Source organism: Trachemys scripta, chromosome 13 (assembly GCF_013100865.1).
Source record: "Trachemys scripta elegans isolate TJP31775 chromosome 13, CAS_Tse_1.0, whole genome shotgun sequence".
Taxonomy (NCBI): domain Eukaryota; kingdom Metazoa; phylum Chordata; order Testudines; family Emydidae; genus Trachemys; species Trachemys scripta.
The window spans coordinates 20,569,037-20,585,343 of NC_048310.1; the positions used below are offsets into that span (position 1 = coordinate 20,569,037).

Sequence of the window (16,307 nt, forward strand, 5' to 3'; positions counted from 1 at the left end):
TCTGGAATAAAACCATACAGCGTGGCTATGACCATTTAGCATTACGGACCCTCACAGTCTAAGTGTGCTGTTTGTTTCCTCACAGTTTTCATTTCTAATCAGTCATCACTATCTAGCAACATTAAATATAATAAAATATGAAGAATAGAAAGTCAAAAATCATAGCTATAGACATATGCAGTGCAAACTAGCTTGTTGTTGTTGTTGAATTAGGGATTGAGGAAATCTGTAGCAGGTATCTTGTCAGCTGGGGAAAGAGTGTGCTGTTGTGCTTTTAAAACCAAATGCTGCCTAAGTGCATTGTTTTCCTTAGTGCTAAAGCAGTGATGCTTTCAGAATCGTACTTATGTTCTGTCCTCAACTCCAAGGTCACTTCCTGGAATACCTTTAGATTTTCATCACTTTTGACCATCTGGACTAGATGAGCAAGGTGGTATCAGTAAAGTCCTTTGTGAACAACTATCCATATGACAAAGGAATGAATGCCTTTAACAGTGTTGAAAAGGAAAAGCAAAAGCTCAGGACTGAATCCTGATTTTAGCTTGATTTTTGAACAAAGTAGAGCAACCTTTCAGATTGAGACTGACCTTCTTCTGTGATAGTCCCTAGTTTTGTTTTATTAGTTTGGGTGACTTTTTTACTTGCCTGGGGTAAAATAGATTCTTAGATCTCTTAGGGCCCAACCTTGCCAACCCTTACTCATGTGAGTAATCCCATGAATAAAGGCTAGTTTTGGGAACAAAGATTTATTAGATCATTCCTTAGAAAGCAGAGAGAGGTAATATCTATGTATTTTAATCCTAACAGTTTATTCATTCTGAAAATGAGAGAGAGAGAGAGAGAGAGAGAGAGAACACAAGCAAATTCATTAGTGTGATTACTCTTAAATAGCAACTTGTGTTTGCATTTTGACTTTCCACTGTGGGTATTTCTATCCTGCAGCTGGGAGTGTGCTTCCCAGGACAAGTAGACAGACATGCACTAGCTCTGCTCAAGCCAGCATGCTAAAAGTAGCAGGGATTGCACAGGCGGTGGCTCAGGCTAGCTGCCTGAGTACATGCACAGGGGTCAGGGTGGGTTTGTCTCAGGCAGCAAGCTGTCACCTGTGCTACCTAAGCCACACTGCTATTTTTAGCGCACTAGCTTGAGCTGAGCTTACGCGTTATCTGTCTACCTGTGCTGGGACACACGGTCCCACTTCTGTGTAGACATACCCTAGGTGGATGCTGGCTGTGCAGGCATAAGCATAGTATCAAAACACCATGAGAACCTGATTTATTGTGAGCCCAGAACCTGTGTCCTAGAGAGTCAAAAAGTAAACACAAGCTTCTCTCCTAGTGTGGTTGCCAGCTTTGGGGCATCAATCTGTGGCATGGGGAGTTTACCTTGTTCTGACAATTTCAGAAGAGGAGTATATTCAGGAATAAGAGAGAGGCAAATAACTTCTTTTTCTGATGCTTCAATATATTTCTCCTTCTTAAAGTTAAAATGATCAGTGGCCCTTTCAATGTTAAAGTGCACTAATACAGTGCATGGAAACTCATCATTCTGTCACACAGAGCCTGATTCTGCCACCTTTGCTCACGTTGGGTAATATCTCGCCATGCAATCAGACCTGTTAACCCCAGAGTAAGCCTAGTAAGGTACTATTCAATTTGAGTTAGGGAGGCAGAATCGAGCCCTTTACAAACTCATAATGGGTTTCTACCATGTAATCTCACAATCTTCTCTCTAGTTAATTTATCCTGATCCCTGGTAACTCTGTTTCAGTGCTGAGATTAGTTTACTTTCTCAAAGGAGTGAAGACATTACTTTTAGTTTGTCATTTCCAGTATAGATTCTACTGCACAACTTCATCACCTAGTGTTAATCAGGAAAACAGTAGTTCATTGGACATGCTAATAACAAACCTTCTCTTTACGACACTATGTATCTTACTGATGGACCTAAAGCGGTTTAGTGGATCAAAACCACAGCTGGATTCTGGGGAGTTCCGATTAGGGGCTGAATATAGATCAGAACTTCAAAACTCAGGCCCTCTCTAATAAGTAGGATACTGAATTATCTGACCTTTTACACAGAAGAAAGCATAGAATGTTGATACCTGTAGAATAATAATAATAAATAACCCTTTTTGATAAAGAATGGATAACTTTTGTCATATCTCCTCCTCTGGTGCTGCCAGAATAGATTAAACTTCTTGTTTAATCCCCTGGGATCTGTTATTTCATTACAGAGTATAATATCTCATAATAGAAAACAGGTAATGGTATACCAATAGCAAGGAAGCAGGTATTTTTTATGAAAAGAAAATTCAATTTTAATTAATCTTTCCAAAGTAATTCAATTGAGTCTTCACAGGGATATGTTTCTGCTTTCCCCCACAGTTTTCTACATTGTTTCTGCATATTTAAAATCTATAATTCAGTAGTCAGAGAGTACATGTAAACACAAAGTGAGACACGCATGTTAGACCACATCTTGGGAGATTTGCTTGTGTGTCAGGGCAGTATTTTTCCCCCCATGCATTGAATTGCTGCCGTTTGAAGGCATTAAGAGAGTCCTGGTGTTTTTTCCCAATGTATGTAAATATTGATTTGATTTGCCATTTAGTTATTTTGGGGTGGGAGTAGAGCTTTCCTCCTCTGATTTTAATTTAAATGCAACATGAGAGTCACATCTTTCTTTATCTCTTCTGCCTCCGTTTAACAGTGCAAAAAAGAATTGTGTCAGCTTTGTGTGTGTCTGTGCTATATGTGCTTGTAGTCCCTGTCTATTTCTACAACCCATTGAGCTTGATGTAGTAATTCATGAACGGATGACAGCCAGTTTAGAAACGATCCACTATAAAACAGAGAGAAAATACACAGAATATATAAACGTGTAGTCTATCTCCTTTTTAGCTAGCTTTTTTTTGTCATTACTATTTTCAACATTTATATTTTGATCAGCCTTATGGTTGCAGAAATTTATCTCTTTGCATTGGTCTGATTTTCCAAACATGTTGCTTTTAATTAAAATGCTCCATTTACAACTGACTTTCTGTTGATTTATGATAGAGGAAAGTGCTGCACTGACATACACCCCATGGAATAATCTGGACTTCATTGAAGATACTTGGTGTAAGTTAGGGAAGACTTGAGCTCACTGGAGGTGTGAAATGCATGAAAATCATATAAAACCAGAGTAGCTCATGCTTATTGACACCCACTTTATGTGTAAGTAACTAATGGATTATTACCAAACTGAGGGTTGAGCAGCTGAGTGTGTGAAGAAAGGCACAGTCTGTTCCACAGAGTAAAGCGTAGGTATCAACAGGAAGCAGAGAACATTGCTCTTTAACTGTAGTGTGGTTTACAATACACAATTAATTAACATTTGTTTTAATCTCCAGCAAGACCAATGCATATTGCCTCACTAGCGTTACAGGTGTCCGTATCCCCTCTGAAAGAAAGGGGAAATGCAGATGCAATAGAGACACCTTTGCAGAATAAAGGTGTGATCCTAAAAGGCTGTAAATGGAGCATTTTAATAAAAGCAACATATCTGGAAAAATCAGACTGATACAAAAAACAACTTTCCACAGCCCTGAGGAGGATCAATATATAAATTTTGAAATGAGAGGAAGCTGTGTGCGCCTGTGGGATCAGGTATTAAGTGCATGGATTTCTTTTCAGTTTAATTCTCCTTTGTTTTATTTTTAAATTGTTTTGATTATGTAAGACTTTTTGGATTCTGGGAAAATAAAGGCATGTTGGGCAGAGGGAGGAGAGAGAACCAAGATTTTGTATTTCTTATATGTATATAGTGCTTCTGGTAGGGAGTACAGCTTGTATTCAGATGTGGGCTTCCCCTGACTGCAGTGAGTAGTACATCAACATGATGAGGTTCCATGAGACAGGTACAGGAGATAGAAGAGAAGCGAAGAGTTGGAGGAGGGGGGGGGGAAAGGCATAGAGAGAAGATAGAAGAGAGCAGAAAAGAAGTGAAACAGATGAAGGGGAGAAGAGAAAAGGAAGGATGGAGTAACTCAGAAGAGTGGGATGAAGACATAAAGAAACCCCATCTTTCCAAGAAACTTGCATCAGTTACAGCAAGGGTGAGCATTGCCTCACAGAGTTGGTTCAGGTATCAATAAATGAGAGGAGTAATAGGGAAGCCTGAATAATAAAAGGAGAAGGAAAAATCCTTTGTAAGGAAGTAGTGTTGGTAACACACAAGGTGGTGCCACTATATTCAGGTGTTGAAACAAATGGGGGAGTTCATTAGCTGAGGGCTGTAACAGATAGAAATGTAATGCTGTACCACTAGAACTCCAACTTCTTCAAGGAACACGTGAAAAAAACATGACTATCTAGTATGTATAGGCTATTCTTCTGACATGCTGTAAAAACTTGCTCTTCATTATGTGAAGGAAGAAAGTGAATCTGAGATAACAAAATGTCTTCTCCTCAGCATCTGTAACGAAGAAGTCATACTAAAGCGCAGAAAGCAGAAGAGCGCACGTATCAGAAACATGACAATAGTTGCCATTGTATCAGTGGGTAATTCTAGGCCTTGATGGCATAACAGATGGGCAACAACACAAAAATAAGTGACTTCAGTCTGATAAAGACATAACTATTATGACTTCTCTTTTAGACACTGGATCACTTTAAGAAGTAATAAGAGGGCTTTTAGGACTTTATCCCATATATTTTTCTAATGCTGCTGACTAGTTCAGAGTTGGGTTCGTATGAGTATCTAGAGTTTCAAGACTTATGTGAACTATTTGGACTGCTAGAGCAGACATTATCTGAGCTTTTCTGAACTTCAGAAGAAGGTTGGTTAGAGTTTCAAACAATGGATAAACTCTGGCAGCCATTCTAGAGTCCTCAATTAGGGATCAAAGCCCGTTATGCAAGGTGCTATACAGACATGGAGGACAGATGCTCCCAGATCTTAGTCATGTTTATGAGAAGATGTACCAGATGGATAAAACAAACAGATGGTTGTGGGTGGGGGGAAGGATGAGGGAACAGCAATTACAGAGTATGGTCACAAATTGGCTTGTTCAGCCTATTTTTCCTTTCAGGTAACTTCTTTTTTTATTCACTCACACTTTCATTTTTGTTGACTTTTATTCAAACTCTAGTTCCTAGATTAATATCATGTGTAATCCATGACTGTCACATTTTCTTCTACCAGTATTGAAAGTGAAAAATAGGCCTGCAGCATATCAGGCAGCACAAGGCACTGTAGTACAAAGAGACATCTCCAGACACTCGCCCTTCACCAGTAGCAGGAATAAAAGGAGCAACAGCTGAGGATGAGCAGTTGAAAAGAAAGGCGAGCAGCACCTGGAGAAGAAATGCAGCATTGTTCTGTATTAAAAATAGACATCACATATTGACATTGAAAGTATGCTGAATATTAGTGAGGACACAGACAGTAGCAGAGTATTAAAGAATAATGCTTTAAAGTACAAAACGCTGCACAACCATTAATTTTCCCATGGTGAGGTGGGGAAGGCTTGTCTCCATTTTATTATGGGGAAACTGAGGGATAGAGGAACTGTGACTTCCCCGCAGTCAGAGAGAGTCAGTGGCAAAGCCCAGCTTCAAATTCAGGAGCTCCTGTCATCCAGCCCCTTTTGTTCAATCAACTAGACAGGTTGTCTCTCATAGGGTCCCATCCAGTAAGGTCCTGCATTCCTTCTGTAAGATGGTGAGGCCTTCAATTCCCACTGGCAGTCACTAGGGCTGACAGTGCTCAGCATCTCATAGGATCAGGCCCTAATCTCTATAAATATTGGCGTGTAGTTCTTTAAATGCCAGGGGATTTGGAAAGACTTTCTTTATCTGAAAAAGCATTGAGTATTAACTTTACTGCTCTAGGGGAGACACCCTGTTCACTCAGCTGTAACCTGGTTTATTAAAAGAGGTGGATAAACGTGTTCCTAGGAATGAACACACTCCATCGTATCTGTGAAGTGCTGGACTTCTCTTAGAATGGGCAATGTGAAAACCAGATGGATTTGCCTCTGCTGTTCCCTAGGATACCTGCAGGATGTATCTATTTGTCCTGATGACACTCCTACACACTAACTAATACCTGACTGCTGCATGCAAACAATGTTCTGCTCACGCATTCTGGACTCGCACAGTGTCAGCACTAGGGTATCTAAATTAGCTGCTGTCCATGGAATTGTTCTGAATTCAGAATGCTATCGAGGGGCTTCAGCTAGATTTTAGCCACTCCTCCTCTGCTGCACAGAATGTGACTCAGTCAGATTAGCCATTCTGTTTCCCAGGCAGTGCTTCCTACTGTGGTTGGTAGACCCCAGCTCAAACATGCATAGTAAGGGGAGTGAAGCAAAGTTGTCCATGTAGAGCTTGTCTACATTAGCAAAAAAGTGAATGATGTAAAAACAAACACATTGAAATATCCTAGTGTACTATTAATAATACCTCTTATATAGTGCTTATCTGTTGATCTCAAAGTGCTTTAGTTCGACTTTGACTTAACTGAGAGTTAGTTTCCTGCCCGAGCTAATTCAAGAAAATACTTAAATTTGCCCGGTCTACTCTAGCATTTTATGGCATGTTACTTATCACATAAATAGCACCGCTTTTTTCCTGGTGTACAGGTACCCATCCATTACTGTATCCATAGGGTAGGTTATGGCGCTGCAGAAAGAGCCAATGTTCCTATACGTAGAGTACTGCAAAAGTTATGGTGCAACCGATGTCAGCGCAGGGCAAATGTCTTCAGCATTTTCTGGATGAAGAGTCCCATTTCTAGCAAAACAAATTAGTTCAGGTGTGGATATTGCATTCAGTTGCCTTAATTCATCTGGGAATGCTGGAATCTATAAAAACCAAGGATTAAATAAACCCAGGGGAAAGATTTTAAGGCTTACAAAACATATTTAAACCTGTAAATGAATAATAAGGAAATCAAAGGAAAATCCAACAAAACTGATGAAAATTAAGAACTTCTCTAGCATTAGGTATTAACAGCAATACCTTAAAGGAACCCGTCCTTGTTTCTTGAAGGGGAAGTATTAGCAGTAATTTTATTAGACTTTATACCATGACAAAAGAAAGAGAAATGAAAACATCTGAGCATTTCTCTTGTAGGCCTGACCTTCTCTTTGTTAAGAAACATTGTCCAGCTATAATATGTCTTAGTGTAACTATTTTCTCATATGTGATTTGAATTCAGTTAGAGAAGAGGAGTGAAACAAACAGCCTCAGGCACAAACGGCCTTTGTATCAAAATGTGGGGCCAAAATTTCCTGTATAATTAACTGTCCATGGAAACTTCACGTTGGTACACTACCTTGAGATTCCAAGTTATGAAAATGTGGCCATGAAGGCGAAGGGTCTCAAATTATCCCACTGACGTGAATGGCCCAAATTCATCCCAGGGGGCTCAATGGCAATGGATTTGCACGAGGGATGAATTTGGCCCAGTGGGTGTGGACCGAAATCTAGTGCCACTGAAGTCACTGGAGTTTTGCAATTGATTTTGATAGGAGCAGACTCGGATCCAAAGAGATCTACTTCACTGCACATTCGCTTTGTAAAGTGGGTATGAAATGGTGAAATAGTGTCTGGTCTTTCATTACGGCATAATAGTGAGTTGATTATTTGTTTCATCTTGCAAGTACCTGGCTTAAAACTGAACGTGACTTATTTGCTGTTGAGAGTGCAGCTAGCTGGTCAGCAGCTAAAGCTTTTGCTAGAAAGGATTTTTGCTTTAGAATCACTCTGTGAGCACATGCAGCCTGTGTCAGGGCTGAGATATCGGCTTGCTGGCTGCTTCGGGAGCTCCTCTCTCCCTTCCACAGACTTTGCCTGGGGCTTCATAACTATTTTGTTTGCCTGTGTTTCTTGGAGTATGAACTGCCAGGCTTGTGCCTTGGGTTGTCAGCCCAGGCTGTGAACTGTGACAATTAAACCAAATTCCCTATTTGTGTAACTGCCTCAATCTCTCCATCTACCTTGGGGTTCACTGACATGTGAACATCCCATGCGGACTCTCTGAGAGGATGAGCAATCTCATAATGCACTTCCCATTAACAATCCTACTTCAAGGATGTGGTGGGTGGATAGATGAGAGAGGTGTCTAAATGTCATAGGTAGAGTAAGCATGTCAGGTGCAATCATCCACACTGCCATGAGCAGATGCAATGATGGGATCAAAGGTCTAAATCTCAAGCAAATGGAAAAGAACAACAGATAGTGACTAAAATAAAATGTCTTAGCCGCAAGCTAATGTCTTTGTTCCTCTTTTTTACTTTCCCCTGTTTTGGTTTGGTTTTTCACTCCCTCCATTTCCTTCTTTCACTCTCTCCTGGCTCATCCAAAGATATTTAATATTCTTATTTAAACTTAGGGGTTTTAACAATAAGCCATTTAAATCCAAAGCTTTGTGTTGTGCACAGTATTGAATAAAGCCTGACCGATTTCCCTGCTGAAGACATCGCGTTCTTCTCTGCACTGACACAGCTCACAGATATGGTGTTCTTTGCTGGGAACACAAAGCTTTTCAGTCTGGGAACTCAAAGCTTTGAATTAACTCTGTGGAAAATTTCTTTTATTCTGGCCTCTTTTGAAACCTTTAGGATTGCCATCTCCCCCAAAAGAACTATTAGCAGGCCCAGGGATGTCATTACACCATGGCATGGTTTCAAGATCGTAAACTCTTTAGGGCACAGACTCTGTCGTCCTATACTTTCGTAAAGTATCTAGCTCGAGTATATCTGAAAACTATTCCCAGGCCAACTGGTTCTACCCCTCAGCCATTTTGCTGTGAAGCTGTTCCAAAAATGAGAGCAAGGAATGGGGAAAGTATCATTTTCCACTCTCTTCACTCTCCAAAGCTGAATGATTTTTTTCCCCTCAAAATGTCAAAAAATAAATAACATTAAAAAATTGTCACCTTTGAGGCGGAAACTAAGCCTTGAACATTTCAGGCTGTATGGGGACTATTTCAGCTGAAATGCAGCTAAAAAGAAGGATTCAGAATGGAGGCAGTTGATCGTAACACTGGTTCCTGCTCCAGCTATATTGTTTGTGACTCTGCTGAAGCTGGTACCTGAATGGAACAAAAATAGTTGGGGTAAATGGACATCGTTGGGCAGCAGGAGCAGGAAAGGAGAAACTGCCTGAAGTTGTGTGTCACAGCTGTCCAGAGTAGAACCAAGCCTGTGGAGTCTACAGGCTTCATGCAGAATGGAGTCTTCCAGTGCTGGTTGTACTGAATGCTCTTCAGAGAACAGGTTTTTCTCTCACATTTGTGAGAGAAATGCCAATGTGGCAAAGGTACAAGTGGTGTTTCTACACAAGGGGACAACTGCTGCTGCTGGAATTGCAGGAGCCAAACCTTTGTGATGAAACAACAATTCCTTGCACAAACCCAGAGAAAAAAGTGGTCTGGAAACACATACTTGCATAATACCGTATTTCAAAATGACAAAAGGCTTTTGAAGCCATCAAGAATAAGGTTTTGTCCATCTCTCATCTTTCAACAGTGCAGGCAGGCAACATGAGTGATGGCCAATGAGACAGGCATTTCAAGTGGAGAGAGTGGAAAAGACATTGCTAATATTTTGTAATTGCTGTATGTAGTGCCACCAATATGCCTCATTTAGTTTACAGAACTCATTTAAGAAAAAAAAGTATTTATTTAGGAGCTATTAAGAGGTTTACAATTCCTTGCCATGTAACCATCAGAAACAAAACAGTTGTTACAACAGTGAGCTTTTGTTTAAGGAGACATTATACAGTAAAATAGTCATCTGATCGCCCTATTTACCATACTGTAAAGTGAGCATCATTACAACACCCATGACGTGGCGTTTCTAGTGATTTTATTAAATTGAGTGAACCCTCTGATTTACACATAGTTAACAGACCGGGTTTGTCTATCAAAAATATTAATATTCAAAAAAATTGGACAGGTGTGCTTGTTTTTTTGCAGTTGAATGTACTTTGAGTATTGAGTAAAAGGTAACCAAATATCTAAGTACCGTAGCTATTTGTCCCCTGTCCATTTTGCAGGATATGTATTTGATCTGTTAATTTTTTCATAACGACAACCTCTCATATGCTTTGAACCATTCCTCAATGGTTGGACTATTTTTTTTCCAATGGGAGACTGTCAGATGCCAAGTAGCTACTAGCAGATGAGGGATTAATTCTTTATTTCCTTTTGTATGACCATTTCATCTAAGAAACCCCAGGAGAATGGCCAAACAATTGTTTGGTAATAAATATCCAACAGGCTGTGATATTTCGTTATGGATTAATCACATTGCAATACTGTCTAATGACTGGACATGACCACTATATATGCATAAAATCTCTTTCACAACAATTTCTCCATTTATCCCCATTCAGTCTCTCTCTATTTTTTAACCTGACTGGTGTGAGGTACCAATGAAACAGTATCTAAAAGAAAATTGAGGTTGCTGATCACCTTTTCTAGATCAAAACCCATTCCCCTCGGGTAATTTTGTGTATCCAGGTCCTTTTCCCATCATGTCATATATGGACACTTGTTATGAAAGTTGTCTGTAAAGTCTGATATAAATGAGTTTATATATATATATAGTGGGTGTATATGTTTCCTAATTGACCAGATGCCATCGCTTCTATTAAAGTTAGCTTTCTGTATAAAACAATTTTGCTGGAAAGCTGAGATACATAATACCTAATTTGAAACTACTGGGAGAGTGGGCCAGGTAAAGTTAGTTTTGATCCCTAAATAAGTTAGAAAAGTTTCCTTACTGAACAGACAGCCAATGTATTTCATGGCTTTCCCAAACTTTAAAGAATGCTCTCTGGTTCATAATTTGGGTTGAGGTCTGGATTATTTGCAATGGATGTCACTGCTAAGGGAAAAGAACTTTCAAAATTGAATACAAACATAAATCAGTGCAACTTCCTGTAATCTCCCTATTTTACAGATGGAGAAACTGAGGCACAGAAAACACAAGTGACTTGGAGTGTCACTGTCAGAGCTGGGAAGAAATTCCAGGAGTAGAGTCCCCTGCAGTATTCACTGGACATCTCCCTTGTGCAGGTCTGCATATCTGCATATTTTTTGGAATCAGGTGGTATTTTCAGTGTGGCATATCATGTAATTGTGTTGAGTATATCTGGAATGTTAAACACTTATTTTGAGTTGTAAGCCTTTTGACCCAGTGCCAATAATTATGTGCTATTGGGAGGCAGGTTTAGAGAGAGAATTAATGATAATAATTATTAACAATGAGATTTGCCTAAATTTTAAAGCTGTCATTAAATTGTTTTGCCCTTTCTTTACTTGTATCTAATTTTTGCTCACTATATTTCCAGTATATTTTACTAAGATATAATACATGTGGAGTTTATATTGGAATATGTCAAAAATCACAATTTCCCTTGCATTCCATGTCTGCTTGGAAACACTGACTTAAATACAACTGCTCGAGTTTCGGCATGTTTAAATGTACTTTCTTGAATGAAGAAAAACTGCACAGCCAATGAAAAGAGGTAAATGCAATTGAGAAATAATCCCTGCAGCAGATCATATTGTTTGGTAACCTTTTGCACAAGTCTCCTGATATTATATTGCATTAACAAAGCATACATGCAAATGGACAGTGTTGTTATTTATTACTGTATTGAAGAAGGTTATGCCTATAGTTATTGAGGTGGGTTGTGTGTACCCTGAATGACAGTCTCCAAAATTCCCCAGTAAGAAACATTTCAGGCTGAATTTATTGAAAATAATTCAGATAATGATCTCTCTCGCTTGCTCGCTCTCAACGTTTGTGTACCTCCTATCTCAGCAAAAGTGAAATGGTTCCTTTGGAAGTAGAATTCCAGCCCCCACCCACTCTTAAAGTACATAGTGAACAGTAGCAGCTCTATGGGATAACAGATAAGTTGTGAGCCTGATCAAAATGGATCAATATACCAGAAGGGTCAGCAATACTAAAGACTTCCCATGAAACTGAATGATTCTTAGATAAAAGTAGCCACAGCAGATAACAAATGGCCACATTCTACACTGAGTTACACCAGTGCATGTCAGGAATGGCTTCACTGAAGTCAATCAAGTCACGCCAGTGTAACTCAGAGCAGAATTTGGCCCCTAGGTTTGCTTACATGTTTGAACTGAAGGTGTATGTCTGTAATTGCTGATTGATTTAAGTCTGATCCCTTTCAGATCAAGGCTGCGTGGGCGTGGTGGGGGAGAGAGGTGACTGTTTTCATCTTTGTTTAGTTTTTAATAACTCTGGGTTTTAGAACCTACACTTATTATTGAAGCAGCTGACAAGGGACCTACTGCAAAATCCACTTTTATTGAAGCTGAAAAGGTCAGTTTTGTTGAGCGTTTCCATGGTGAAAATAATAAATTGAACATATTCAGACTTCTCATGTTATTCAGATCTGCTGGTTGGGCTGACCAATGGAAAGATTTTTCTGGTAGTTATTTTAGTGGTATCTTGTTGTAGAGCTTTCTCTTGGACTTTCTGTTATCAAAGACCAATTGTCCAGTTCATTAAGCAGGGTTAATTAGTCCTATTATTGCCACAGTATTGCCTAATGACGAGATGTTATCGCCTGCATTGAGGAGCATTTCAGATGGGTTGTGTAGAGGCAGAATCCAAGTAGATATGTTCCTATTTTCTCACCGAGAGCCTGATCCTACTCCAATAAACCCAGTGGAAAGACTCCCAGTGACTCAAGTGCACTACATAGGTGAGCAAACAGTCTGCCCCTACATTTTTATTACCTGGGCTAGTTTAAGACCCGAGCCATCTCCCACTGAAGTCAATGGGAGCTTTGCATTTTCAGTGGGAGTTGGATGAGGCACTTAGTGGGATTGATTTCAGTGGGATTCTTCAGGTGACTAATTGCTTACCAATGTGTATAAGAGCTTTATAATCTGCCCCATAGTCTTTTACCATTTGAGTACTATGTGGATACCAGTAAGTAAACAGCCAGAGACCTTAGCATTCTGTTATCTGTGTACTGCACCTTTAAATGTGAGGAGTCTTTCTCCTTGCCTACTGGTATAGACAGGGCCGGCTCCAGCTTTTTTGCCGCCCCAAGCGGCGAAGAAAAATAAATAAATAAAAAGATAAAGCCACGATCGGCGGCACTTCGGTGGCAGATCTACCGCGCCGCTTCATTCTTCGGCAGCAATTCAGCAGCTGGTGCTTCCCTCCGAGAGGGACTGAGGGACCCGCCGCTGAATTGCCGCCGAAGACCCGGACGTACTGCCCCTTTCCATTGGCCGCCCCAAGCACCTGCTTCCTGTGCTGGTGCCTGGAGCCAGCCCTGGGTATAGACCAGCAGAAAATTACTACCTGTTCCCCAACAAGGAGAGAACAGAGAGGAATGGTGACTTAAAGGGCTGCCTCCAGGGAACACTTGTAAGGATGTTTCAGGACCACCAATCCAGCCTACAGATTACCTTATGAATCTAGCAAATCAGACAACCACTACTTGCTATAGCAGACAAAAAACCCTGCTAACCCTGAGGCCTGGTCCACACTAAGCCCCCAGTTCGAACTAAGATACACAACTTCAGCTACGTGAATAACGTAGCTGAAGTCGAAGTACCTTAGTTCGAACTTAAAAGTACTTACCGCAGGTCCACACACGGCAGGCAGGCTCCTCCGTCGACTCTGCCTACTCCTATCGCAGAGCAGGATTACCGGCGTCGACGGCGAGCACTTCCGGGATCGATTGCTGGCCGCCGAACCAGCGGGTAAGTATAGACATACCCTGAGTTTAAATCCAGGGAAGAGGTTTATACCCCAGTGATCAGCTGGCATGGAACAGGCCAATGAGTTGGCTGCATGTAGACACACCAAAAGCTGTATGTAAACAAAGGCAAAGTTTAAGTCTCAGTACAATCTTTTTATTCCCAAGATAACACCCTCCTCTCATTCCTTATAGAATAAGTAATAATATTTATGACCACATATGATATTTTGTGTTACACGCTAGATTAATTTATATTACATGTTTCTTTACTTATTCCCAATAACAATTGACCGGGACTTTTGGGACTCTCCTTGTTTATCCTGATTATATCTGGCAGGTTACAGTAACCTCGTCCTTGAGCTCTACCTAGATCAGAGTACTGAATAACAGGATATCTAGTAAGCCAAAAAGGCTTTATTTGCACTCCTTCCGAGAAAAGTTATTTAAAAATCTTATTAACCACACTAAACACTAGGCCAAAGATTATGTTGCTTATGCATTTGCTTATATATTACTTGCTAATATGCAATATATATAATCTATTAAATATATGTAGACCTGTACCATTCTAAATGAGGTAAGTTCACCTCATCACAGTTTCACTTCCTTACACCACTTCTTGGATGGAGCAGCTTACCCACCATGCCTAGTCCTGGGCTGTCACATCTAATGGCACAATCTACCTCTATTGTGTTTAAAAACAAGTTTTATATTTCACATACTTTCTCTATTTATTTTCCTCTTTCATTATGACTGCATGCCAGAGACGTGAAAATAGGGTCTTCCTTTCTTAAGAGTCTGTCTGCTTCTGCCACTCATTTCATTTTTAATTGGCTCTTCCTTTGCACATTCTTGATCTCCTCCTACAGCTCTCTCTTGATTACAGTGTACTGTGGTGTCTCATATGGGGTTTCTTGGTTTCCTTAATATCAAGCACTGTGATTGCAAAAACCTTTACAACCTCATTAAGGGTACCTGTTATAACCTTCCCTTTGCTAACATGTACACTTTGTAGGATTGAGTCTATATTTAAATTATTTAATATATACAGGAAAAAATCTCATTGCCAGATAATGGGGAGAAAGCTCTATTTCACAGTCAGAATATAATCTGGCCCTATATTTGATGGCAGTGAGTCCAGAGTGATGATATCCGTGAAATATTATCAAAACTCTGAACAGCTTTTACAGCATTTTAACTAATAGGATTGAAGTATGCAAATTAACCACATGGTTAGCTATTATATCATGTCACAATCCCACCACACATCTGAGCTCCGTAAATTACATTTAATAAATATCAACAGTGTTTTTTCCCTACCTTTCACTACCAGAATCTTGCAAACAGGAGACACACGAGAGAGAGTGGTAGTGAAGTCAATGGGAGTTTCCCTGAATAGTGAAGGAAGATCAGATTCTAAATTATTTGATTTTAAAACAGGTGTGTGTTGTTCACATTTTGGGATAATCTTTGAATATATAAAACTAATACATAGAAAATTGTCTAAGCTGTTTGCCCCCACACTGCAGGATTCTAGTGACATAATGAACACTTCAGTCTTCTGGCTAATATGTTGTCATCAAAGCTGCTGCCCATACTGTGCCTGTAGACTACACAACAGGCAATTGTGAATTATAGACCTATGCTGTAATTCCATCAAGAGGTGGTAACACCATAAGCAGGAGGCTGAACCTTTCAGCATTTTGTATAGTCATCAGGACCTTGAGGCTGAAATTCTGTCATATTAATTCAAAATCTGCCTGTTCTAAAATTTATATTCTTGGATCTGTGCCCTTTATGGCATGCTCTCCACTCTGTTCTCACTACTGCTGCCTCCGCTCCAGCTCGCATTGCTGCTCACCCCCGAGTGACCTTCCCTACCTCTCTAGAGGCTTTTCTCTAACCAGCACAAGAGCACAAGTGGTGGATGCAGGGAATTGCTGAATCTCACATTTCACCTGCAAGATGCAACCACATGTGAACTAAGGGTATTGGGTTTTTTTTTATGTACAGTAGTTTGTACTGTGTTTAACATTGTAATCCTTATGGCTTTTATATCTTCCAGTTCTCCTATATCCTTATACCTGCCAATTTCTCTGTGTGTGAAGGATATGGCAGAGTATAGTTCAAAAGCAATAACATAATACTCCTCCCCCGTCTATCTCCCCCCAACCCAATCTTGCAGTTCATTCTGAGTCCTTCCTCAGTCAAGTTTTGCTTGCATTTTATGTGAATCTTCAAAAAAATCAAATCAAATAGCTTTTAGCTATTATTGCTGACTTCAGAGGTATTTTTTCAGTCTACATAGCTGAAAGTGGTTTCATTTTGCATCCAATGAAATGTGAATTGACAACTGAAGAACTATATGGCAGCTAGATTTCAAATTTCAAATTACTCACCACCAGTTAGTTTATACAAATATGAAAACACACACACACACCTCAGCACAGTTGTGTATTACTCTGTGCAGAATAGTTTTGTTAAAAGCAAAAGAATTCACAAGTTGGAAAAAATAATGTTATTTTGCCATTTTCCAATGACATAAGAACCAAG

At 39.9% G+C, this 16,307-nt stretch overlaps 1 long non-coding RNA gene across 6 annotated transcripts in view; it reads left to right on the forward strand.

Moving 5' to 3' along the window:
* LOC117886472 overlaps positions 1-16,307 on the forward strand; it is a 58,415-nt gene that overhangs the window by 13,390 nt on the left and 28,718 nt on the right. For 5 of the 6 annotated variants that reach the window (XR_004647984.1, XR_004647980.1, XR_004647981.1 and 2 more), the window contains 2 exons: positions 10,958-11,525; positions 12,576-12,740. This is a non-coding gene — a long non-coding RNA (uncharacterized LOC117886472). Of the gene's footprint in view, positions 1-10,957; positions 11,526-12,575; positions 12,741-13,638; positions 13,678-16,307 lie in introns of those variants that run through there. The other variant, XR_004647985.1, reaches the window with a different exon arrangement.